The following is a 25,836-nucleotide window of genomic DNA, read 5'->3' as shown; positions in this document are numbered from 1 at the left end:
GCCTCAGCTCTGGCCGACCTCGGCACTCCAAATGAAAAAGTGTATTTTTTCGTTTTGAATATGGACAGCTCAATTTCTACATTTATTGTATAACTGAATATCATTCTATTAAGTTTTTATACATTTTAGTGGAATTATTCAGCGAAACAAAATGAACTACAGCCAAGAGGGTAAGAAAATATACATATAAGACCTTGCTTGGTCCAGAGTGAGAATCAGAAAACAATGTTTTTATGTTTTGCAAACCAATACTTGCGTAAGTATAACAGGGGAAAAAAAGGGTTTTGCCTCCCGAGATATCAGTTCTCATAAAGTGTGTGACAATATCGCCCTGTGTTATGGCCGCCTAATGGACAATGTAGCATTAATTCAGCTTCAGATGAACAGGCAGGACAGCAGAATCAAAAAGGAAGAGGGGCCCAAGGTGTATGAATTATGCATATTATATTACCATACCCCTGCAATACCATGTATGACAAAACAATGCAGTGGAAATTGGCCTGCAACCGAGATATTGAACAATTTTCTACATGGTTCTTGCCCACCTCAGATGTGAAATTTTGTTTCGCTTGTTCAATAAGAACACAGCAGTCCATATAAGGTCTGAGTGTTCCCATCCAGCACATCTACAGAATGTAATGTAAACAAGGGGGGGATAATTGAAAAGAAAGGTCTCCTGACTGACCGCTTTCCCGGAGACTTATCATTGAGTTGGATGGGAATTTGCTGAGTGGCAGAAAAGAATTACCTTCTTTCATTGATTTTCCTTTAGAAATCAAAGGTAGATAAATCAGATCGGGCAATTTGCTTTGGCTGGCCCAGTAAAGCCATTCCTGTAGGCTGAACAACATGTCAGAAACTATTATTTGCAATCATGCACCTCTTATAAATCCAGAGCGAAAATGAATAAATGAGAGTTCACAAACAAAGGTATTCACCTTGAGAAACAATGCATTTTGAGTTCGTATTAAGCTGCCCACGCCCTTTTGTGGGTAGAAAGACCCAACATGCGTCAGTACAGGAGTAACAAATATAATAGAAATTAACACAATGTACAGTACACACAAATGACATCAGTAAGGACATCCTCTATTCCGTCTCAGGGATACATTTCCATCCCAAGCAGTAACCCCACTCTAACGGTCCAGTTTGGGTTCTGTGTAGCTTAGTTGGGAGAGAATGGCGCTTATGAACACCAGGGTTGTGGCTTTGATTCCCAAGGGGGAACAGTACAACAAGAAAAACGTATGAATACGTATCTACTCACTACTGTAAGTTGCTGTGGATAACAGCGTCTGCTAAACGAATAAAATGCCAAAGCTGACCACATTAATTGAAACATTATGCAGTACTAGTTCTATGCTATTTCAGGGGGCATGTTTCATTTCCAAACAGGAACCCCTTTTTAAAGGTCTGGTTTGAAAGCTGACCAGTGTGACCACATCATTTCCATAATTCAGTCTGCTGCTAGTGAAGCCGTACACGTCCCAGTGCTGTGTAACACAGTAAGTGGCATTGGGTAGTGCTTTTGTTCTGGTCTTGTAATCATTACCTGGCATCTTATGGCCTTTATGGCTTTAAAACTTCAGTGTCCTCCCCAGAAAACAAACAGGGAGTTATGGCTGATCTTTTATTAAAACTTTAGGAGAGCGTCCCCCTCTGGAGGGGGTGGAGGAGGAGTGGGACAAATTAGCGTTGACAGTAGACACTTAAAGCAGGAAAATCACAGGCCCTCTGGGAGCCAGCGGCCACATGGGGCTCCCCGCCTGTGTAAAGAACACTCCAGATTTCACTTGAGATGCAGTCGCCTTTTAACAGGGCAGGGGGAATGTCAACAGACCCTCTTGAATGAACCAATAAAAACACTAAAGGAACAGGATTAACCAGCTGATATCACAGAGAGCGGTTTGTTTAGCAAACCACCTCCCCTCATTGGAACAAGGCCCAAAACACAATGTGGACTGACTATACAAGCAGAACCTTTCTTTTGTTTAGCATGTTTCTAATGGACCAAAATAGTGTGTTTAGTGTTGGTAATGCCATTTTCGAGCCGCTGCACAGTCTACCATTCAATTATGTTACAATTATACTCTCTTTTAAAGGAGCGGTGGCTTTTGAAACATAAATCCAAAGCGTGGACGACTGTCTCTCCAAAAGCCCCATAAATTACTTTCAGGGTAAGTGACAAGTCTAAAGAGATGTCAAAAAGAAGTGAAGATATCCTTTAACATATCAGAGCCAAATGTACTATGACCTTTTAACTCCGAGCATCTTCTTTTCCAATTACGGTCTGATAGGAAATTGACTTACTTGTTCCTAAGCTCGCCCTCTAACCTTTAACCTACATCTTCTAACAGACATTTAATTCCCACTTAATTCCTTGTCTGTTGGCTACTCCATTATTCTTTTTATTGTCCATTTAGTGCAGAGCTCTACGGGTCATAAATTACCATGTAACAACCTGAAGCAGTAATTACCAGACATCAGGGGCATTCAATCTCCTAGTAATTTCTCAGCAGCTGTGATGGAGAGCTCTCAGCACAATTAATGCCTCAACATTCTGAACAGGCAATGTCAAGGCCTCCTCAGGACCCACCGACTACACGCTAAACGAAATGAAAGCTTACCATGATGTGTATTAGAGTTGAAACATAGCATTTGATTTGCTTGCCAAAAGCTTTCGAGCATCGGTCATCCAATTATGTTGGCGCAGAACTTTGACCTACATCCTCAACTACGACTAAAGCAAACACAGCCAAGAAGTTGACACTTGATATGGGATAAATATAGCATGGTGGGTTGACGTTCTAAGGGTATGTGCTCTCTATAGAGACCTAGGTTAATGTATACTGAAACAAGAGAGGATACAGTTAAATATAGCTATGGCCATGCTAAGCACAGCCATAGTGAAATCCTCAAGGCAACTCAGGGGCAACCCTCAGAATTTCACGGTCCACAACAGGCTTGTGTAAACTGTGTCATGTTCCAACAAGAAAGCACAAATTGGTGTTAATATCCAGACAAACCTTTGTCATTTTCTTATAGGCTACTGTAGTGCACTCAACTCTGAAGATGCTGTGTTTATTGCCATTGAAAGAAAACTAACTGTACAAAACTCTCAATGAAAATGTAATTGTCGCCGACTCTCAGGAAATTATTAAATGAATGGTACTTTTTAAGCAAGCCTGATACTGCAAATGATCCATGATTTTTTTTCATTAATGGAACTTAATGCTATCATTAGAGCTTAATTCACTGGTTAATATACAAGCTGCAGAAGTTCCTGTCATGCACCAAGAACATGTAAACACACAACAAGTCTGTGCGTGTCATAAATTGAAAATGAGCTCGCTCTTCTCCAGAAATACTGCCGAATGAAGTCGAATTTATGAGCTTGGACCACCAGAGCTTACAGCTCAGCTCGTGTTATGACCTTGAGTCCATGTTTATTCGAATGCAAACAGAATTACTCAAGCTATTTACATGTCATATGCATTGCCATGGGCCCGAACTACTTCATCTGCTTGAGAGTGAATGCATTCCTTAAAATCTGCATAAATGATGATATGATTCCCCTCTGATTATGACTGAGCTCGGTCACCATTGATTAAACACTGACTGTTGATTTGACACAATCCATATAAGTAATACCTAGTGCAAAAACTCAAGGACGGATTTACAAAGATAGATCATTCTGAGCAATGAAAAAGAAACATGCTTGCGTAATTATTTTCAGTTCATTTCAACCTTTTTGTAAATACTATATTTTGAACAACCAGGGAAAATAATGTACCTACTGAAATGACAGTCGACCAACGTGCTATCCCAAAATTGCAAGATATTTTAGTACAGTTGGGTTGGTTAGTAGACACACATTAGACCCTTCTACAAGACATGGTCGGTAAATTAGACCATTCTAGAGAAGTCTGTCTGGCTACGACGGAATCAAGATAAAACAATCTACCGTAAGGAGCTGATTGGGTCGGGATGTCCAAGTGGAAACCCTGTGCCTTAAGGAATAAAAAAAACATTGTTAATATGAGTATCACACAAAGGGATTCACAAAAAAAAAATACAATTTGTTTGTCTTTTGAGCATCTTTCACTGCCTTCAAAGACAGCACTCTAACTCCTGTGACAAGTGATGGGGATGTGAGGCGAGTTTAGTCATTTGCAATGGGCAACTAATTTATTATTGAAAAAGTGAGGGTAAAACATTGAAGGATTTCCCTTTAATCAGATCTCTTAGGAATCCATGTAGTGGACCAATGCCCCAATGAGTTCCCTTTAAAAAGGCAGGAAAATAAGATTGGCTGCTGCACGCTGGCTAAGCTTTACCCTCAAATCAAGAGGAATCTGGGGAATTTACTTCAATCTCAGAGCCATTCGCATCTGTGAAAAGTTCCTTTCTCTTCACCTATTAACTCTGAATAAAGCCACCATCATTTATGCATCTGTTCATTTAGAAATCCTCAAGCTCCTAAGCTGAAGATCTAAGCCAAATTTGGAACTTACGGATGACTAATCACAGAGGCGCTTCAGAACTGGAACCACAAATGGATCCTTCACAGCATTGTAAATCAGTACCTCAAAGAGTATAATTTAGCCACAAGTAAAGACTGCTTGTTTATCAGATGGTGCCTGGGATAAGAGTCTAGGATGAAAACCTTCCCGTAAATCTGGGTACCTTTTATGTGCTCATGGAGACACACTGGCTGATTCAATGTTGTGCGGGGCTCTCCCGAATTAAAAAGGAAAGGAGGCCTTTCATGTCAAGCAGTGGGCGTTATATGATGAGCTCTCCGCAAGCTTAATGGATGTGCTTTATGGAGACATCCAAACATGGTGTAATCGGTTTTAATGCATTCGGAATAGAAGAGCACGGCACTGACAGGGAGGCATGAGAGAATTTGGTGTCCTACACTGTCATAACAAAACACAAACGCACTTAACTGAAAAAGTTTGAGTATTTTTTTGTGCATTCATGTGCTTTTAAATGTAGCCTAGCAGAGCTAGCTAAATTAGCATCGCAGGCTACGCTTGTGTTTTGCGAGTTGACAAGCTGCCTGCTCAATAAACAAACAGTCTAGTTAGTTGTCTGATACACTGCTCAGAGTGACACTGCTAAACCCCAGACGATGCATCAAAACTCACAGTGACTGATTCTGATATCTCAATAAGCACCTGGATAGCTCTTAACATGTCACACCTGCACTTCTATAGCATCCCCCGCCTGGCCTCACTGGGAGCTCAATACACCTGCTTCATGCCTTTTAACATCTCAGCATCTGGAAGCTAAACATCATGCATGTTTAATTAGGAGGATTTAGGGTCTTGGGAACGCTGTTGCGATTTTTAATCCATACTTTTCATACTGACATCTTTCAGGTCTCCACACTGACATACCTACTAATATCATATACAGGATAGTGACAAAATACTGGGCTATGTGCACCTCGGTACATTTAAATTTTTGTTGCATCTGATTAAGTTATTTTCAGAGTGGAAATGTGGCCTACCTGTTGTGTGTCATCAAAAGCTTTGTCTCCTTCCACAGTCCTCACCGCTCCACAGTCCTCACCACTCCACAGTCCTCATCGCTCCAAGGTCCTCATCACTCCAAGGTCCTCATCGCTCCACAGTCCTCATCGCTCCAAGGTCCTCACCGCTCCACGGTCCTCATCGCTCCAAGGTCCTCACCGCTCTGCAGTCCTCATCGCTCCAAGGTCCTCACCGCTCTGGTCCTCAGTCCACAGTCCTCACCGCTCCAGTCCTCAGCTCCGTCCTCATCGCTCCAAGGTCCTCACTGCTCCGCTCCAAGCTCCAAGGTCCTCACCGCTCCAAGGTCCTCACCGCTCCAAGGTCCTCACCGCTCCACAGTCCTCACCGCTCCGCAGTCCTCATCGCTCCAAGGTCCTCACCGCTCCGCAGTCCTCATCGCTCCACGGTCCTCACCGCTCCACGGTCCTCACCGCTCCACGGTCCTCACCGCTCCACGGTCCTCACCGCTCCAAGGTCCTCACCGCTCCACAGTCCTCACCGCTCCACAGTCCTCATCGCTCCAAGGTCCTCACCGCTCCACAGTCCTCACCGCTCCAAGGTCCTCACCGCTCCACAGTCCTCACCGCTCCACAGTCCTCACCGCTCCACAGTCCTCACCGCTCCACAGTCCTCGCCGCTCCACAGTCCTCGCCGCTCCACAGTCCTCATCGCTCCAAGGTCCCGCTCCAAGGTCCTCACCGCTCGGTCCTCACCGCTCCGCAGTCCTCACCGCTCCACAGTCCTCACCGCTCCGCAGTCCTCATCGCTCCGCAGTCCTCGCTCCGCACCGCTCCGCAGTCCTCACCTCTCCACAGTCCTCACCGCTCCACAGTCCTCGCCGCTCCAAGATCCTCGCCGCTCCGCAGTCCTCGCCGCTCCGCAGTCCTCGCCGCTCCGCAGTCCTCGCCGCTCCGCAGTCCTCGCCGCTCCGCAGTCCTCGCCGCTCCGCAGTCCTCGCCGCTCCACAGTCCTCATTTCTAAAAGACAACAAAATTAAAGAAATGGTCAAGAAAATGATTAGAGTTAGTCCTGTGAGAAATACCATTAAAAATGAAAGCATTTTCTTTCCATCTTAGTGTCACCCCATATGCAACTATATTCAGAGTGCAAAGTACGATAAATAGTTTCCATTTAATGAGCATATGCTATTTAACAAGGGAATACCAAGGGGAGACTTTGTTGATCAATATTATCGCATACTTCCTATTCAATCAATTTAGTGTCTGCTTATGGTCCATTACCTAGTTTAATAAATTGTGTTATATCAGAAAAGTGGAATATACTAATTCCCAACACCCAAAGGCATTTATTAAACAGCAGAGAAGTGTTCAATGCCAGACAAATTCCAAACACATTAAAGTAGTTCCATGCATATCACACTGTGATATAATCAACAATTTACAAATACAATTCACAAACAGAATGAACTGTTACTTTATCAAAATGGCTAAGTAAATATAATACATTGATTATCGTACAGGCCTACACAAGTCATTTCCGTGATCTGTAGTTATTCAAATCTTTCATCGAGTGTGACTAAGCTCCAAACACAACTATAACACTGACTTTGGACCAAAGCACGTGTTTCATACTGGAACAAATCATGATTCCAATGATGAGGCATACAAGCTAGCCTTCTGAAATGGAATGCAATCTCAACGAAAATGATGAACCATAAAAGTGGTAATAAGCACATTTCCACATCCATTTCTGTGTTTGTACACTAAAAAACCCTGGCTAACTGTACCTGATGTCTCAGTGCCTTACAGTCTACTCATTATAGGGCTATTATAGTCACATGGACTAGGATGCCAGGGCCTGAGTGATTTGGACAGGAAGTGACATTACCATTTGAGTCATGCCATTTTATGAGGCCAATCCTCTAGTCTTTCTGATGGTACACTATTGATTATGAGGTGAGAACTCCACCACCACCACCCCCGCCAAACTGTGTCCACCACATGTCAGGTCGTAACACTGATTTTGCATTCCCACTGGGCACAGATGTCAATTCAACGTCTATTCCACGTTTGTCTCAACGTAACTCCGTTGAAATGACGTGGAAACACCATTGACTCAACCAGTGTGGTGCCCAGTGGGTTGTGTCTTCCTATGTCCCATTTTGATATTGGATCCAACATCAGATGAGCAAAGTCCTCCTGAAAGAAGCGGAGAGGGTCGGCGACGTGATAACCCAGAGTGTCCTAATTATGGTATTCATGAAAAGATGAAATTGAGCGCAGTGTAAATCTGTAGCTCCAGGCTAAATCAACAGCTCGACATTACACCGTGACCCCCACACGTCTGGAGGATATGGCAGGCATACTGAAACGTTGTTTTTTTTCTAACCGGCAAGAGTGAGGGAATGAAGTGCATCGATTGCTTGTGATTATTAACTAGACTGAGATAAGCCCTCTCCTTATTATGCAGATTACTGAGGCTCCCCGCTCCAGCATATTGTACAGATGCAGGGGAGCAGCTGCTCTTACAGATGGTGGGTACACGGATCTATCATCGTGCCTCCATTGTCTACACTTCAATTGTTTGGGGGGGACAAGAGAACTGCATCAAAGAGGAACCCGACTGTAATGAATTAAGAAAGAGAAACAAAAAACCATCAAGTAAATTTATACACCGGAGGCCTCCGGAATGGTGAAGAGCAGAAAGCACGAGCCATTTCATATATACAGCCTTGGATTCACCGCTCATGTATACTGCACCCCAAATCTGTTGGATGCAACAACGTGCACCAAACATATGTCGTTTTTTAATGGCTATGAAATTGGTGCAGGAGACAGGAATAAATTCAAATTTAAGAGTAAAGCTTGCCTTTTGCCAAAATAAATACTTAACCTCATTTAGAGTGCGATAAAAAACAAACATTTTCCCCTGACAAGCATCGATTTTTGCAGCTTCTTAATACCAATTTAGATTTTGATGAGTTATAGCAAGGGATTTACTTCTTTCATCACTTTGCAGGATTATCCGTCAACTCTCTCATTAATTACACTACTTTAATTGCCCATCCATTTGCTGTAATCCATAACTCGGTGCACGCTCGTCCCCTTTCAGATAGTAGCCAACGCCACCTTATCCCAGTACGAGGCCCACAAGTCAAAACATTGCACGGAGCCAAGCAAAATGAAGCAGGTACAGTATATGCAGACAATGTCAATTTTGCCCTCAAGGGGAACTTGTAGTTGTTCTTTTGACTCGCCACGCCTCCTGCTGTGCATTGCTGAGATCAGGACACTACAACCAGAGGTACCTCCCCTGCCCTGATCAAACATGACATTCCACTAGAGGGAATAACATGCTTAAATTATAATAGAGAAGGTCACAATGCTGTTGTAAGTCATAAAGGCAGTCTCGCAGAATGGTGCGGTTAGCAAGGGTAGTATAGCTTAAAGAATTAGTCCATTGACACCAAACTGAATACAATAGTCTGTCTTTAACCTGCCCTCAGACATGCTGTGAATTACAATTTAAAATGAGATTATCCTGCCAAATTCGAAACTAAACTGTTGTATACACTTGCTATTGATGTAGTTCTTTTTGATGGACCAAATGCTTTTGATTTGGTTTTCTTGGGTTACCAGAACAAATATTATATTTGAAATGGTCTCTTAGTTCTTAATTTCAATAATAAACACAGGCTCATTGTCCATCATTTAGGCTATGGATCCAATAGGACACTCAATAATCAACCTTACTGAACATTAACATAGATTTGGAAAATGTTAGAGACACAAAAATTGTACTTGTTACAAGAGTCCTTTGACAATTGAAACCAACTAGAAAATGTAACTAAACCAATCAAGAGTTTATTTGCAACACTGAATAGATAGGCCATCCAGATCCAAACCATGTCAGTAACTAAATGTGTATTTTGCGTGTCCAGACATCCCATTTAATTAAAAGCAACCTCCATGTTCAGATAAGCAAGCTTGCATTAAAATGTCAGGTCTCCAGACAGGGTCAAATATATCCTCTTCAGCCTGACATAGCCAAACAGATCCTCTTGGAGCCTGACATAGCCAAACAGATCCTCTTTGAGCCTGACATAGCCAAACAGATCCTCTTTGAGCCTGACATAGCCAAACAGATCCTCTTTGAGCCTGACATAGCCAAACAGGTCCTCTTGGAGCCTGACATAGCCAAACAGATCCTCTTTGAGCCTGACATAGCCAAACAGATCCTCTTTGAGCCTGACATAGCCAAACAGGTCCTCTTGGAGCCTGACATAGCCAAACAGATCCTCTTTGAGCCTGACATAGCCAAACAGATCCTCTTTGAGCCTGACATAGCCAAACAGGTCCTCTTGGAGCCTGACATAGCCAAACAGATCCTCTTGGAGCCTGACATAGCCAAACAGATCCTCTTTGAGCCTGACATAGCCAAACAGATCCTCTTTGAGCCTGACATAGCCAAACAGATCATCTTCAGTGAATTTGAGAACACTCGGCCTGTCTAGTGTACATGCCTCCAACCAGTATGTACTGATGATGTGTACATGAAGACCCTTGAAATCAGAGGCCAGACAGAATAGGATCTTTACCACCATAATCTTTGCTGTTCTAAGACCACAGAAAATGTCTACAGGGCTTTACAATGGAGTTAGTAATGCACGGTTGTTTTGGGCCGTAGATCTATAAAAACATGTTACGGTACTTGATTTATGCTAAATCAGGAGGTCATGACAGAGAAAGAAGTTTTAAGTACATTTTTCCAAAAGAAATGCTAAGTTAATTTATAAAGCTCGATATTGGTGTTCCGTGAGGGGAGAAAAAAAATCTGCATAGTAGGTAGTACTTAATGTTAAAGCAGCTATTGGGTCCACTGTGGTTAGCTGAGATGGTTATTAAACAGGAGACTTTTCAAAGCAGTAGGAAATCCCTCTCCCCTGTCCTATCTGATTTCATGCATATATTCAGTATTGACATAGAATTTATGGCATAAATCACTTCTTCCTACAAAATCCAACCCACCCTGAAAGGAACCTCTGGTTAGCATGGGAAATAAGAAAAACACATGGTGAGCAGCAGAATAAGTGGCTGTCTGCCAGCAGGTCAAAAACACACTTGCTTGTGTTTTATAATTAATTCATCTCACTTTTACCTACTGTATATATTTTTTTAAATGTTTGCCCATCTTAAGCAGAGTGCCATGGCTAAGGAGAATGAGCCTGGGCAGCACAAAGCCAAGCCCCCCTCAAAGAGTCCACTTTAACTTGTCTGTTGTTAGGACCAGGTCCACATGGGGCCCAAATCTGATTGGAAAGCCCAGAGGGAGGAGTTACACCAGTCACTGGGGCATTGTTAGTGGCTTCAAAATGACCAGAGAAGAATGGCTGATTATGCAACCACAGCCAGTGTTACTAATAGGAATTCTATTTGAATTTCTAACATAACAGATGTTTGCTGGGCACCTCCATGGAGTGTGCATACACAGTTATGCTAATTTGCCAGTGTTTCCCTTCAAGTTAGCTCTGAGTCATTAGAGCACACAGCTAGCTTGGATCCCTCTGTCAAACTAATAATTGGCCATTATTGATATTAATTAACATTTTTCGCACCCCCATCTCCTTTTCTGACCTGGTATCTGTTGGTAAATCTAGTTACTGTGGCCTATTAAGGCGCTGAAATCCAAGGGACCTTAGTAGTCAGGAGCCGTTTATCAGAAAGAAAACACAAGGCCAATTATAGGCAGTGGGCAGACAGTTGTCTTGATTCTCCACTGACTACTTTTTGATCACCATTGTAAATTGCTAATAGGGCAGAAACTGCTAAGCAGGGAGTATGTGGAGGAGGAGGAGGGGGGGGGTTCTATTGCTCACTCTCTGACTGACAGATGATAGACCAGTGACTGCTTCTAAGCTTGATGAGGTCACCTCATCAGTTGTACCTTATTGCTCAGGCTCATGATGTCACAGCTGTACCTCTGTGAGTCAATCATTAATTAGGCCACGAAAGATGAGCCCAGTTCTTTAAATATCACAACACTTGACAGAACAAGTCTCCACCATTCGGTTCTAATAAGGGTTTGAACTAAATAACGTTAATGGCCACAGATCAAGAGACCTTAATAGGTGTATATTGACAAGTGTTTTTTTTACTCTCAAGACTCCAAGGGACTTGTCTTGCTGCAGCAGGAAAATATATCAAAAAGACTATCGTCAGTGCTTGGATGTTCTGTGTAAAATCAATAGTGAGGCATAGATGGCTAGAGTTTTCACAGTTCTCCCCCGTCATTTAAAAAAGACTGCACCGTGCAGAGCAGGCCCCAAGAGAATTGTGTAACTTAGCAACCATGCGGTTACCACCGATTAGCTAAGGTTTGCAGTTTTGCCTTTTGTTGCAAATATTGATACCGTGATATCACATGATGAAGTTAATGCAAACACACGGGCGCCATCGCGTTAGCCCTGTTCCAGAAATGTCCAAGGTTCCAGAACTTCCCCATCAATTCGCGAGCTACACTAACACACACTCTGGGATAAGGTAACCTATTTGGAGGAGCAGGAACTGTTGTTATGGAATACATTTAGTGGACAATAAAACATGTTATGCCTAGATTACTTAGGCGCATGTATGAGCACGCGAGTGATTTTCGGGTAGGTTGAGACGCACACTGATAAACATTTGACAACTTGCGCGCCGAATCTTTTACTCTATAACAAGTCTGGTTTACCATTCCAAAACTAGCACATGCAACTGTGTCTCTGTCACCTGGCATGTACTTACTTGTTTTAATGTTACATGTTCAGGTCAGGTTGAAGGATATGGTCATTGGGCAACATGGTTCAGTGTTTTTTCTATTTACCTGAAAGCCCTCTTTCATTTGACTGGCAATTATATGCACTGATCATGTGACATAGGCCTTTTAATTATCAGTCCAGAGGATATTGTTGTGGCTATACTGTACTGTAGTCCTCACAGTATAGCCAGGCTATTCATTGACTATCACAAAACGTCCAATAGTTCCTGTTTCAGTGAAGTATTTAATATACTTTCCAGTGAAGGCTCTCCCCAGAGAATTACTCTCACAGCCCAATTACAAGTTCCATCATCAATCATCAGCATTATTTATTCAGTAAAAGTAATTTCTAATTAATAACTGATGAGCATTATGGCCTCAAAGACTGTAAAGCTATTAATTATGGTTGGCAATAGGGACTACAGTATGTCTAAAGGACTACCTGGCAAGTATTCAGGGCAATTAGTATCACGGGCAGCGCAGAGTTAATGTCCAAAAAGACAACGGCATTAAACTGTTTTCCCATTGAAGCTTTAATGTGATAATTACATTCGTGAATGTTGTCTTGGGTCCGTCATACAATAGCAATAAATGCAACAGTTCAGAGCAGTACTCTACAGTATGTGCAGGTAGGAGCAAAGTCGCATTAGAGACCACCGTTTAAATGTTGAACAAGTTCAATCAATACTGTTGCGGATGCAGTGGCCTACACACAGTGCTGGAGTGTAACTTTCTGTACCCTCTTTTCCACTTGCGCCTGCTCTCCTCTCTTATGAATGCATTTTCCCAACCCCAACCTCTTTTCAAATGTCAAGATGACATTAGCCGTGGGTCGTCTTGAACACAAGATACTCAGCAAGGTATTGGCTTTAGAATCCTGGAGGTAGTGGTTTCAATGGCTTGTGGCTATTTTTTTTACAGTGGACATTGCTCCTGAAGCAGTTCAACCAGAGGTCAAGGACACAAGCAATAAACTCCAGTAGACATTTTACTGGTTCCTGATTACCAGAAATGTGTCCTTGTAGGTAACAGACCATATATTATAAAGAGTGAAATGGTTGCAGCATGTGCAGTTGTACTGTGCGTTCACACCATCAATCCAGCTCCGTTCTGAAACAGTGGTTCCAGTTGAGGATAGATATTGGTTTCGGGGGAAATGTATAGAAAATGTATTATTTTGACTGACATTACACCATTAGGTGTAACCAACCAGTGTTGTATGCTAATTGAGTTTAGGTTGGCGCCAATGAAGAGACAACCTGGTATGGTCCTGTCTTTGTAGTCACTTAAAATGGCTTCTACCATCTGCAGCTTTACCAATCATAAGAAGGTAAACGGATTACTTGTCAGGGATGCATACCCAGCTTCTCAGTGCAAAATGACCCTGAAACAACATAGACATGCTGGTAAAGTGATGATCTAAACATTAGTGTTGTTGCATAGGCCTAAATGTTCAGAACCTAGATGGGAGGCTTGATTGAGAGGGGATACTTGCACCGGCTTCCACACATGCCTCATTTTAGTCAGGCTAGTGTTCACTGATCATTTTGATGATGGATTTCAATTATGTTGATTTCAACCGTGGGTCACAGCATGGGTTGTTTGAATATGAATAATAAAGATTATTGTTTGATTTTCATCGAGACACATTGTAAAAACAGAAATATTAGGGAGAGAACAAAAGGGAGTCAAAGTTATGATAAAGAACCATGAAAAGCTGTAATTCTTTCATTTAGGGAATGAAAATCAGTGAAGCAGCTCTTTAATTTATCCGTTGTTACAATTCAGCACAATTTCTGCACATTTGAGACACTTTTTTTTTGTTGCATATATTCATCTCATAAAATCTATCTGCAACAAACAGAGATGGATTGAGTCATGCATGGCTGTTTGAGCCAGCCGACCTAAATGTAATAAATGTGGATGACTATAATGCGCAATTGCAGCATAGTGTCTTAATCGGTACGGCTGCTCTGTTTAATAGAACACCATATTAAGACTTCGTACCCATGACTGAAATGTAAAACGTTTCACCTGTCCTGATTCAAAAACGGGACTTCCTGAAAAAATATTGTCAAGAGATTTGCGTATTGCACTTTGACCCAAAAATCGAATTGTGAATTGTTGAAAAATATAATTCATTGACTCCATCCTAAATGTGAAATAATGGCACATCCGATTGGATTTTTCTTTCCTTAATTAATGGATTGTACATGTTGTTGGCATCTCATGACAGCAGTACAGTGCAGTGCACATTATGCCACTGTTAAGTACAGCATTGCAAAGGAGCACTTACCCATGGCAAGAAGCTATCCTAGCTCATCCGGAGGACAACAGTGTCCCCAAGGTGAGTGAGACGTGTAGAACAGAATAGACAGGACACTCCAAACCCCATAACTGTCTCTGACGGTTTTTAAAGCTATAACGCACACACACACACGCACGCACACTGAAGGAAAGCTTATTTTTTGTTTCCATCTGGTAAAGCGGCTGTTGTGATTGATTTGTGGATTTACACCCTCTTTTTTTCTATCCATTTAAGCGAAATAATGTATGGAAGCAATCTAGCGACAGACATTTTGGAAAATCTATTTGAAATCATTTCAGCTCAAGTCATGGCAGTTTGTCTTCAAAGGGGAGAGGAGCAAAGGATAATTGTCTGCAGTCTAGTAAAACACAGTATAACTGCCATCACACTTGAGTGAGCTTATAGCCAGCTAGTCCCAGGGCCTCTAGAAGATAGAGCAGTTAATGTTCCCTTTTATTTTAGAGGATATGTCACTTGTATCACAGATTTATACCATGATACAGCAATTTTGTCCAAACAGATGGATAATGGTGTCAACAGGAAAAAGCCCTGTTTTTATTGAGTTTAGCGTATATTGTTTAGATAGGGGCTCGTGTTGAATGGCTCTGCCAGCACTTTTTCTCTTAATCTCCCTAATCTTGCTGGTATTAGATTTGATCATTTTTGTTTGAAGGAGGAAAATGTGGCAGTAATGGCTTCCTAATAGCCAACACAGGGGATACAAATCCAGGGACCTGTTCTGCAGCGCTCCCATAAGCATCACTGATTTATAGAGGTCTTTATGACAGAAAGGAAAATGATCTGCTGCAGGTATAAATCAGGTGTGGAGTAGGAAATTGAACTTAGATATCATCTTGTCAGATGCTTAATGCTCTTCCTCCTGTCACATTCGATAGGGCCAATTTGGTGAATCCTGCAGAGGTAAAAAGAAGACAATTAACAATGACAGTGTGGTAATAGATGAAGCCATAAAATGAACCTGCTGCCCGCAGGATGCTTTGTATGATTTCCACATGAGGTAGTGCCAGGGGTGTGTATGAGTCCAGGCCAACCATTCTCCATTTCCCCTTCCAGAACCAGGAGAGCTTTGCTGTTGGATTCTGGAGCACAACCGGAGAGATGTATCCCTCTCAGAAAAGTCCCTCGGCTGGAAACTAGAATTTGTTTTACATTATTTTGTGTGTGTGCTAGAACTATTACAATTATAGTACACATAAAGGCACTTGAACATTTGGTAAATCGCTTTGGCTTCTAATCGATTTACAATACAATGTTATTTTAGAGTCATTTTAAGATGAATCAATGCATCTGGGGTCTAGAATGTAATTCTATATCCATATAATGTGGGAAATACCTTGGCATCACCCAACCACAATCATCACCCATCAACTAATGCTTGATATGTGAACACTTTCCACCCGTAATAGAGGCTTTAATAAGACCATCCTTCTGGCCCCATACTCCCATGTGTGTTGAAAATGCAGGACAACTTCTGTTAGGAAAACCTTTGTCATGCATTTCAACGAAATCCCCTGAATATGGCTTTTAACCTTTGTAATGGTACTGAATAGGCAGAGTTTAAGGTTCCGTCTGAGTTGTTGGAGGTAGAATGTAGAAGGGAGAGGCTCCATTTCTAAAAAGCCTGATCCTTGAATGTCATTGTATAAATGACTTGGCAGTAGTTTATTGCTTACGTGATGCACTCTATGCCATGCGTTCATGAATAAATGAAATGTGGGGGAAAATTGAAGCGTGGCTTCCTAATTGTATTTTGTGGTTTGAAATGATAATTTGATTTTTAAAAACTAATTTCTTAGAGGCTCATGACCTTTCGTCAAATGTATTCATGCCACTCAACTTTGTCAAGTGGCATTTAAAGTCCAAGTAGCCAAGAACTAATGACCAGAAATCAACTGTTCAGAAACAATCTCCTATTATAAGCCATCAAGGCAAGCTCTTGTATAATCGTCTAATTTGATTTTAATGCTTCTCTGAAGGAGCTGCTGCTCATATTACAGTGTAATGATGCTGTTGTCAAGAACCCATGGTGATCTCTAATATTCCGGGCATGTTAATTGCTTTTGTGACAAGTCTTCTAGGCCTAAGTATTTTCACATGGTCTCATATACACTCTTGGATGAAACCCCCCAAACAATCCTTCAAAGCTATATTTCTATATTTTAATGATCTACTTTACTATGGACATGCACTATGTTTATCTTTAAACGTAGATGTTGTATTATCATTTTGTGGAACGGTATGGCATTTCTTTTGTATTCAGTACAGTGGGTAGATGGATAATGATAAAGGTCTTTTTTGAGCTGAGGAGAATTTTGAAGTGCTCACATTCAGGGGCAGCAAATGGAAAAGTGACAAGCCATGGTGCACTTGTCTATTTTACTTATTCTGTGCCTCTGTTTCATATTCTGCCTCAACTAGCGAGGTTATTTTCCTCCAGGGTTCAGGAGGCCACGCTCTTTCATTTCTTCAGAAAATTGTTTCGCAGGATTTCAATCTTTGGCTGCTAGATATGACAAAACACAATATCAAGAACACTTATGTTTCTTATCTGCCATTTTTTCGGGGTATAAATAAAAGATCAGTATAAATTTGAGTCAAGTGGCCCGGAATGCCCGTGTGAGAGATGAGTGTGAAAAGAACCATGGACCTTGGGACAGCCCGGCTGTACATTTTGATTCGCGGCACAGAATTACCTTGGCACTGAGGCCTTGTATGTCATTTGTCATCCTTGAAAATCAATTAGTGGCTCACTGATAACATAGAGCAGATGCAATCTTCCTACTGTGGACAAATGGAGACACAAAGCTGCATCTCTTCATTTTCAAATCATGTCTATCTATTGGTTGGAGTTGATTACACAACTTGTGAAAGAAGTTGCCCTTGAGGTCAGTTGCAGACAATTGTTATTTTCAACCTGCTGATAGGCCATATGACTTGTAAGGTGGTCTCAAGTCATTCATTATGCTCAAAGAGAATGCCCGTCAGGAGCATCTAGCAATTCAAATGTTAGTGGTAAGAGAAAGTCATATGTCTTTTGACACTATTTTCTAGGTTGCATTATTCTCATATGCAAGGTTGTGTGTTTGTTTTTTAAATGATTGTGCTTTGAAATAGTTGCAGTGGTGGATTTGTTCAAATCTCTATCTGTTCTCTGAAAGATGTATAACCTTGACGGTGTTTTTAATATCTCCATCTGTTCCTTGGGTGAAATCTTCCATAAAAGAGAAGAAAAACTATCACTGAAAGATGGAATGCTCTTAAATTGATGTGAATTCAAGAAACGCTCTGCACAAACAATCATTTTAGTGACTGTGCAGTCAAACTGACAGATAAAATAAATGCTATTTGACAAAACGATGAAATGCAGCAGGTAATATCCATAAAAACTGTAAACAAAATGAATGTTCATTACATTAGCGTTGCGGTATTTAACATGCTCACTGGGACCTTAGTGGTAGTACACATACTACAGTATTTAAAAAGCCTCTCTGTGGTGAAAAAAAAAAGAAGAAGATTCAAACGTTGTCTTATGTTTTCTGTTGGGCTCTTGTCAGAGGTCAACCTCAAGCAGCATGCAGTGGAATCAGGTGTTATTGTTCATGTCACATTGATGCATTACTAAACACAGAAGGTCATGTCTCCGTAAACATACATTATCAAAACCCAGGGAAAAACGTGTGACGTTGACCCCACCAACAGTTTACGCTGTATCTTCGGGGGGGAAAGGGTCGTGAAAAGGCAGAGGGCAACTTTGTAGCAGCGATGACTCTCTACTTGCAAATGAAGAGGGTCAAGCAATCAAGATTGGCTGGGGTTGTGTGTCAACACCATTATCTTATGCTGTCTGAAATGATCAATGAGCTAAAATCAAATGATCACAAGCTAAAATAGGTTTGCTAATGAAAACGGACTGTTTTAACGTGTTCCTTTAAATGTCCCATGGTGATAAGTGAAGTGGAACAGAGGCAAGGTGGACAATAAACCAGCAAACTAACACGCTTAATATCTCATTTCAACAAAGTAGGGACCATGGTTTCACCCATTTTTGTGTACGATTGATTGAGTGACATGCGAGATAAATGATCCAGATGACTATGGGGGCATTAATGAAAATGAGCATTTATATGTTTACATCTCCTCACTTCAAGATCTTACACCTGTGAGTGATAGTAAGGACAATCCCTTTATGAATCATAAGAAATGATCAATACAACATAAACCAATATGGCTCATGGAAATCCACTTTTTTTTTTTTTCAAACCTATATTCAATAACATGGTCAAATTATGAAATTGGTATTTTCAAAAAGCACATCAAGGCACCTGGGTGCAGAGTACATCAGTACATCCAATTTATCCTTTTAAGCAATACATGTGTAAGTAAGTACCTCTATGATTGTACCATTGCTATATAAACATGCTTGGAGTACCAACAATCACATTATATGGATGTTCATCAACTGAAAGTGCTTAGCTGTTCACATGTATTGTGTATAAAACTGCTAGCAAAGAACATACATGCATTGGACGTGTACATTTGGAAAATAAGGTTATTTGGGTATAAAGGTTATGATTTACTGTCATCGTTACATTCACATTGCCACCATTATTCGGACAATAAAATCCTCTGTTTAAAATCACACTGCTAAGAAAATATTCATTTGTTTAGCATTCTATTCAACCTTCAAAATCCGATGTAGAGGTAGAATCCTGGAAAATATCCGGTACACAAACTGAATCTTAGTTAGGATCCTGTACAGGATTTAATTCCTGAGTAGGATCAAAAGATCTCGTATCTTTGCTAGATTTGATTAGGATCCTGAATATGAATAGGATATCGGACAGAGGACACTATTTGTGGCAAGGATCTTGCCTAGGCTCTTGCTCATAATTAAATAGTTTTAAAAATGGTTAAGTAAAATAAAAAAATAATTAGGAACCTTGTAAGATCTTTAAAGACACTAAAGGATGTTACAAGATCTTTCTGTTTTCTCTGGGACATCCTTCGTGCCATTGGTCTTCTCCAGGGTGACTTCCAGCATGCCGTTTGACCTCTCTGGGTGACTTCCAGCATGCCGTTTGACTTCTCCGGGTGACTTCCAGCATGCCGTTTGACTCCTCCGGGTAACTTCCAGCATGCCGTTTGACTTCTCCGGGTGACTTCCAGCATGCCGTTTGACTTCTCCGGGTGACTTCCAGCATGCCATTTGACTTCTCCGGGTGACTTCCAGCATGCCGTTTGACTTCTCCAGGGTGACTTCCAGCATGCCGTTTGACTCCTCCGGGTGACTTCCAGCATGCCGTTTGACTTCTCCAGGGTGACTTCCAGCATGCCGTTTGACTTCTCTGGGTGACTTCCAGCATGCCGTTTGACTTCTCTGGGTGACTTCCAGCATGCCGTTTGACTTCTCCGGGTGACTTCCAGCATGCCGTTTGACTTCTCAGGGTGACTTCCAGCATGCCGTTTGACTTCTCTGGGTGACTTCCAGCATGCCGTTTGACTTCTCTGGGTGACTTCCAGTATGCCGTTTGACTTCTCTGGGTGACTTCCAGCATGCCGTTTGACTTCTCTGGGTGACTTCCAGCATGCCGTTTGACTTCTCTGGGTGACTTCCAGCATGCCGTTTGACTCCTCCGGGTGACTTCCAGTATGCCGTTTGACTTCTCTGGGTGACTTCCAGCATGCCGTTTGACTCCTCCGGGTGACTTCCAGTATGCCGTTTGACTTCTCTGGGTGACTTCCAGCATGCCGTTTGACTCCTCCGGGTGACTTCCAGTATGCCGTTTGACTTCTCTGGGTGACTTCCAGCATGCCGTTTGACTTCTCTGGGTGACTTCCAGTATGCCGTTTGACTTCTCTGGGTGACTTCCTTGGCTTGTGGTGTTTCTGGCTCCTTTAGCTTCTGAGGCTACTGGCACTTTTATTTCAGGAACGCTATCTGTGGCCAGAATCACTGGCTCCATGAGCTCCTCTTTAGCTGGGGGAGCAGGCTGCTTGGTCTCAACAGGCATTCAAGAAAAAGTAAGCAACGAGCACATTGACGTGATTCTTCCATTGCATTTTTTTGGGGGGGGCTCACCATTATTAAAATAAAAGTTTTAGTCGGCACTTGCTCTAAAAGTTTTTCCCAAAGATTTAAATACAATAAAATACATTTGGGAAAATTGTGTGAATAGGGTGAGCAGAGGCTTACCTGTAACAGCATCAGCAGTACCAGGGGCAGGGGGTGTTGGAATAGGTGCTTCAGAAATCAGCAGTACATCTTGGCCAAGACTGAACTCAGGGAGTTGGGGGGCCTGAGAGAATTGACATTTCAGATCGAGCAAACAAATTACACAGAAAACAAATCATTATTCAAGTAAAAATGCTTAGCCAGCTGAACTGAGCTCTGCATGTGTTGAAATGACCTTCTATTTGACCTCCATGGCTGAGACATCCTGCTCTCTGTCTGACCTCTCTGGGGTGGCTTCTGACTTTTATTTCTTGGCCACCAGGGGCTGCACTCTCTTTGGTTGTCACAATAAAACTCCTGGGTTATCAAAATGTAAGACAAAAGAGCCCTATTTAAACAAAACGGGTAATTGGGTTATGGGTTAACGGGGCAACACAATAGATCACAAAAATTATATATTGTTTAATCTTGAGGTGAGACATGCCTGCAGCAGTGAGGCTTTCCTTAGCATCAGCAGTACATATTTCTCCTTTTAAGCAATACATATACACTGAGTGTACAAAACATTAAGAACACCTGCTCTTTCCATGACATAGACTTGACCAGGTGAATCCAGGTGAAAGCTATAATCCCCTGTTGATGTCAGCTGTTAAATCCACTTCAATCAGATGAAGGGGGGGGGATTTTTAAGCCTTGAGACAATTGAGGCATGGATTGTGTAGGTGTGACATTCAGAGGGTGAATGGGAAAGAGAAAATATTTAAGTGCCTTTGAACAGGGCATGGTAGTAGGTGCCAGGTGCACTGTTTTGAGTGTCAAGAACTGCAATGCTGCTGGGTTTTTCACACTCAACAGTTTCCTGTGTGTATCAAGAATGGTCCACCACCCAAAGGACATCCAGCCAACTTTACACAGCTGTCGGAAGCATTGGAGTCAACATTCCGTGTGGAATGCTTTCAACACCTTGTAGAGTCCCATGCCCTGGAAAATGGATTCTGTTCTGAGGGCAAAAGAGTAGTGCAACTCAATGTTAGGAAGTTGTTCCTAATGTTCTGTACATGCAGTGTATAGGTAAGCACTCCTACGACAGTGTAAACATATGGTTATCCACATTATTCTTGGAAGCCAAAACCTATTCCATACTAGTATAAAAACAATGTTATCACAGTACTGCAGTATCTTTAAATATCATTACCTATACATAAACAGTACATATATCATATCACACCAGACAGGATATTTAGCATTTATGTAGAGAACAATGATTTAAACATTCAGTCAAAAGACAAAACCAATACAACAAAAATGTGTCAAATTACTTCTGGTTTTGCTGTAAAACAACATAGTCAATGAAGAGAACAGGTTTCTATGGATGTGCATCAACTCAAACTGCATAACTGGCCATATAAAGAAGTTCTTTATAGTTAATGAATATGCTTGACATTTACATTTTTTACAATTATTTCAGCTGTTCATTACTATTGAAATCCTCAATAAATTGATGTAATTATAACTGGCAAGAAATGACACAGTACACATGACCATTGGCTGTCATTCTGTTACTCTTCCTCAACAGCAATGCTGTTTTAGTCTAACAAGTATAATGTTTACATTAGAAAAGATAAACAAAACCAAATAATCTTTCAAAAGAAACAGAATAAAGCTCCAGTATGAATTAATGTGCCAAAATGACATTCTATTCAACCCCTAACACAACCTCCAATGCTGACTGCTCAACATTTGACTTCTCTGGGATGACTTCCTGTGATTCTGGGGCAGCTGGCTCCTTGGATTCTGGGGTTCCTGTGTTAGTGACACTTTCGCGGGCACTCATATATATATATATATATATATATTTACAGTACAGGCATTCAGCAATGAGGATATTTAGGTGATTCTTCCATTGCTCCTTGGACCACCATTATCAAGAGGAACGTTCTTGTCAATACTTGATCGAAAACCTTTTTTCAAAGATATCAAGTAAGTTTTAAATATACAGCATGCAAACAATATACACTACCATTCAAAAATATGGGGTCACTTAGAAATGTCCTTGCTTTTGAAAGAAAATCACATGTTTTGTCCATTACAATAACATCAAATTGATCAGAAAAAAAGTGTAGACATTGTTAATGTTGTAAACGACTATTGTAGCTGGAAACTGCTGATTTTTAATGGAATATCTACATAGGCGTACAGAGGCCCATTATCAGCAACCATCACTCCTGTGTTCCAATGGCACGTTGTGTTAGCTAATCAAAGTTTATCATTTTAAATGGCTAATTGATCATTAGAAAAACCTTTTGCAATTATGTTAGCACAGCTGAAAACTGTTGTGCTGATTAAGCCTCGGAAAGTATTCAGACCCCTTGACTTTTTCCACATTTTCTTAGGTTACAGCCTTATTCTAAAATTGATCATTAGGCTAATTGATCATTAGAAAACCCTTTTGCAATTATGTTAGCACAGCTGAAAACTGTTGTGCTGATTAAGCATTCAGAAAGTATTCAGACCCCTTGACTTTTTCCACATTTTCTTAGATTACAGCCTTATTCTAAAATTGATTAAATATATTGTTTTCCTTATCGTTCTACACATAATACCCTATAATGACAGAACAAAAACAGGTTTAAAACATTTTTGCAAATGTATATAAAAATTACGGAAACATCACATTTACACAAGTATTCAGACCCTTTACTCAGAACTTTGTTGAAGGACCTTTTGCAGCGATTAAAGCCTTGAGTCGTCTTGGCTATGACACTACACGTTGGGCAGACCTGTATTTGGGGATTTCTCCCATTCTTCTCTGCAGATCCTCTCAAGCTCTGTCAGGTTGGATGGGGAGTGTTGCCGCACAGCTATTTTCAGGATTCTTCAGAGATGTTAGATCGGGTTGAAGTCCAGGCTCGGCTGGGCCACTCAAGGACATTCAGAGACTTGTTCCAAAGCCAATCCTGCGTTGTCTCCAGTCTCAACGTCAACAGTGAAGAGGCGACTCCGGAATTCTGGCCTTCTAGGCAGAGTTGCAAAGAAAAGCCATATCACAGACATTGGACAGAGGAACTCTGCCTAAAAGGCTTTTGCGGTACTATTTACTATTTCTAGTGTTTTGCGGGTACTATTTAATGAAGCTGCCTGTTGAGGACTTGTGAGGCATCTGTTTCTCAAACTAGACACTCTAATGTACTTGTCCTCTTGCTCAGTTGTGCACCGGGGCCTCCCACTCCTCTTTCTGTTCTGGTTAGAGCCAGTTTGCACTGCTTTGTGAAGGGAGTAGTACACAGCGTTGTACATGATCTTCAGTTTCTTGGCTATTTCTCGCATAGAATAGCATTAATTTCGCAGAACAAGAATAGACTGACAAGTTTTAGAAGAAAGTTATTTGTTTCTGGCCATTTTGAGCCTGTAATCAAACCCACAAATGTTTGGATAGATCCAAAATGATTCACACCCTTAATAAAGATGAGCAAAAATGACTGTATAAAGTAAATAATATAAATACTGACATATATTGTATGCTAAAAGCAATGGGAAATTATATTATTTTATACTAATACTAATATACTAGTACAATTGTCAAGATTACTGGCAATATCTTTCAATACCCCACCTTGCAAGCATAACGGCACTGAGCCGTTTTCTAAAATGTTTTATGAGATTGGAGAACATATTGTAAGGGATCTAAGACCATTTCTCCATACACAATCTTTCCAGACCCTTGATATCCTCCCCTGTTTCATAGGCTTCAAACTAAACAGGCCCCAGCTGCCTCTCTGACCTTTTAAGTGTGTTAACCAATGATTCTACATCTTCATATTGCCAAAAGTGCTTAAAATTAAATACTTAAACAAAATAGTTATTTGTTAGGTGGGATAATAATAATTATAGCAGCTAATGTGTGAAGGAAAATGTCAATTTTGCTGGACCCCTCAATAGCATTTTGAAATGGACCCCCAAAAGTCTATTCAAGTATTTCACTCGCACTTCTGAAGCATTCTCAACTGATTAAGGTGCAACGAAGACTGGGATGTTTCACTTGAAGTGGCAAACAAATTAATTTTTGATAATTACAAACTTAACAATGTGGAAAATGTAGCTAGTTTGAACATATCGTCAATGATAAGCAAGGTAGCTAATTAGTGACGTTAGCTCGCTCATCTAGCTAAAATCTTGTTTGTTTAAGAATTGTTCCAACTTCAAAAGCACTTGAACACAATTATGTCAGACTTACAACTCCCTTATTGGAAAGTTTCCCACTTCCGACGAACATGCGAATGCCCCATAAGCTTACAGTGTCTTTTAACAGTAAACTTATCTAGTTTACTCATTGACCCCACTTTCTGAAATACCCCTCTGATCTGATTACTTTTTGGTTTTGGTAGTGTTTGTTAAACTGGCATTTTTTCAACCATTTCTTTTTCTTCTGCGGGTTGAATATCCACATAATTTCCTTTTATCCTGGCAATAGTTTGTTCCTTATGTGTAGGTTTGGGTCTACTGTTTCATGAACTGAATCACAAAAAAAGTTACCTCACTGGAAAAACTAAGTTATTTTGATTTAAAGGTCCAGTGCAGTCAAAAACATTATTTTCCTGTGTTTTATATACATTTCCACACTATGAGGTTGGAATAATACTGTGAAATTGTGAAAATTATGGTAATGCCCTTTTAATGTAATAGTTGTTTGAAAAGACTGCCAAAAATGTCAGTCTGTTTAGGTGGGATGGAGTTTTGTCTTGCATGGTGAACTCACCAGGCGATGAATTAGTTCATAGACCAATAAGAAAGAGAGTTCCAACCCTCTCTGCCAATAACAGCTAGTTGTCAGTTTTCCCCCTCCCCACTCAGACTACTCTGAGTCCTTGCAAAATTCATGCTTGAGAAATTTGCACTTCGCTAAGATATTTTTCTTTATTTTTGACAATTTTAATTGAAAGCAATCACAGTAAGGTACTTAATTGTTACCCAGAACTGAATTGACATTGAGATTTTAAAAAACTCTGAGCAGGCTGTCATGTGCCTTTTACTGAGGAGTG

The sequence above is a fragment of the Oncorhynchus keta genome, chromosome 34, assembly GCF_023373465.1.
Source record: "Oncorhynchus keta strain PuntledgeMale-10-30-2019 chromosome 34, Oket_V2, whole genome shotgun sequence".
In the NCBI taxonomy this organism is placed as follows: Eukaryota; Metazoa; Chordata; class Actinopteri; order Salmoniformes; family Salmonidae; genus Oncorhynchus; species Oncorhynchus keta.
The sequence above is the reverse complement of the archived record's forward strand: the minus strand, read 5'-3'. Positions refer to the sequence as shown.